We start from the raw sequence: 2227 nt of genomic DNA on the forward strand, positions 1-2227 counted from the left end.
CTTTCATCCGGGCTGCTAGCAGAAGGTGCCACCCACAGCAGGGGGCGGGTCCTGCCCCCTCAACCAAGGCAACCAGGAAACATCTTCAGGGTGGCTCCCCACACAGGTGATTCTAATTTTTAGTGAGGTGAAATTAAAAACAAACAAGCAAAACCCAGCAGCACAATCAATTGTTTATTAAAACAAGCAAACCTAAGAAAATAATAATATTAAAAAATGCATCCCCCATTGAGGTTGTAAATTGCTTGCCTGGTAAGTATGAAGTTCTGAGTTCAAGCCCCTTTGCTGCATAAAACTAGTCATGGTGGTGCCTGACTGTAATCCCAGCACACAGAAGACAAAGGCAGGAGGATCAGAAGTCCAAAGTCATCCTCTGCTTTATGGTAAGTTCAAGGCCAGCCTGGGTTACACAAGATCCTGTCTCAAAAAGCCAAAACAAAGCACCTGATTAGTTTTGAGGTGTAGTGAGGAGACGAGCAGGCCTGCTTTTCGTCCTGCCTGGCTCCTGCATGGTTAGCTTTGCCCCGGAAATAATTACACACAAATTGTATTCCTATAAACACTGTCTAGCCCATTAGTTTCTAGCCTCTTCTTGGCTAATTTTCACATCTTGCTTAACCCATTTCTAATAATCTGTGTAGCACCACGAAGTAGTGGCTTACTGGGAAAGATTCAGCATGTCTGAGCTGGTGGCTGGCTCCATGGCGTCTGCCCTCACTTCCCTTCTTCCTCCCAGGATTCTGTTCTGTTTACTCCGCCTACCTAATTTTCTGTCCTATCAAAGGACCAAGGCAGTTTTGTTATTAACCAATGAAAATAACAATAGACAGATGACCCACCTACATCATTGAGGCATCATATCCAGTGCTGGGAAGAAAAAGAAAAGCAGACTGCCCCCATACTACTAATGGGACTGCCAGCTGGTGCTACTGTTTGGATGGGGGATCTCGGTACCACCCCACTAATAAAGAAAGGCCTTGACAAAGCACATGATATATTGTAACTTAGAATACCCACCTCAGCATTGTACAGAGCCTTACTGAACCACCGAAATCACCAGAAGCCTTGAAAATAGATGAGCAGTTAAACCACACTCTCTGGAGGGCATGGCTTCTAAAGACGGGCAACTACTCTTGAAAATGGGAGTGTGGTGCCCAGTGCATGCCTAGCGTTCAGGATGCCTTGAGTTCCCAACTCAGGGCAGAAGAAGAGAGAGAGAGAGAGAGAGAGAGAGAGAGAGAGAGAGAGAGAGAAAGGGAAGAGGAGAGAGAGGGAGAAGGAGAGGGAGAGACAGACAGAACAAAAGCCAAAATTGTAGAGTCAGTCTAAACCCTCTTGCTTTTCCTCAGGGGCGTCCGAGATGTGGTAGTTTCTCAGCACATAAGGGCCATGCTGTGTGAAAAAGATGGAACCCAGACGCTAGTGTTCTAGCAAGACTGGAGAGATACAGTTGGGTCGATAGCAACTGTGGAAATGGAGACTCCGGCTGCCATCTTGTGCCTGTGGACAGAGTGACCTGCACTGTGTAGACACTCTTTCTCTCTCCCTTCTCAGGCGCATGCATGACATGCACACACTTCATATTGATGTGGGTTTAGAAAGGATAACGTATTTGGGCACTCACCCCAAATGCTTTGCCTTTATCTCCAGGTGCATATAGCCACACATAGTCTCTCTTTTTTCCTCTTTGTTAACATACATTTATTTGTATTTTTCTGTGTATTCTCAATGGAGGTTTCAAAGTGACTTTTTTTAAGGGGGGGGCAGTGAAGAGATGGCTCAGTAGTTAGGAGCCTGTACTGTTCTTGCAGAAGACCTGAGTTGGATTCTAAGCATTCACATCTGGCTGCTCACAACCACCAGGCTATCCACCAGGGCTTTGAATCTCTCCTCCAGACTCTGTAGGCACTGTTACGATCTATGGTGCGGGTGACCCTTTTGGATCCCACGGAGGGTGGAAGACAGACAGATATGCCATGTAGACAAAGCTTGGGTATAGAGAGTTTATTTAGTGGGTATTGGGAGGGTATAAAGGTGGGTGGTATGGAGGAAAGAGAGAAATAGGGAGACAAAGAGAGAGAAGAAGAAGAGGAGACAGGAAGAGGGAGGCAGAGGGCTGCTGCCTCTTCAAAAGAAGAGCAGACAGAGAGAGAGAAAGGGAGGAGGACAAGAGGACAGAGATCAAGTGCCTTGCCAAGAAGAGAGAGATTGGGAGTGGGTGGAGCTT

The sequence above is a fragment of the Microtus oregoni genome, unplaced genomic scaffold (assembly GCF_018167655.1).
Source record: "Microtus oregoni isolate MIOR12 unplaced genomic scaffold, Mior012 000108F_ref0000382, whole genome shotgun sequence".
In the NCBI taxonomy this organism is placed as follows: domain Eukaryota; kingdom Metazoa; phylum Chordata; class Mammalia; order Rodentia; family Cricetidae; genus Microtus; species Microtus oregoni.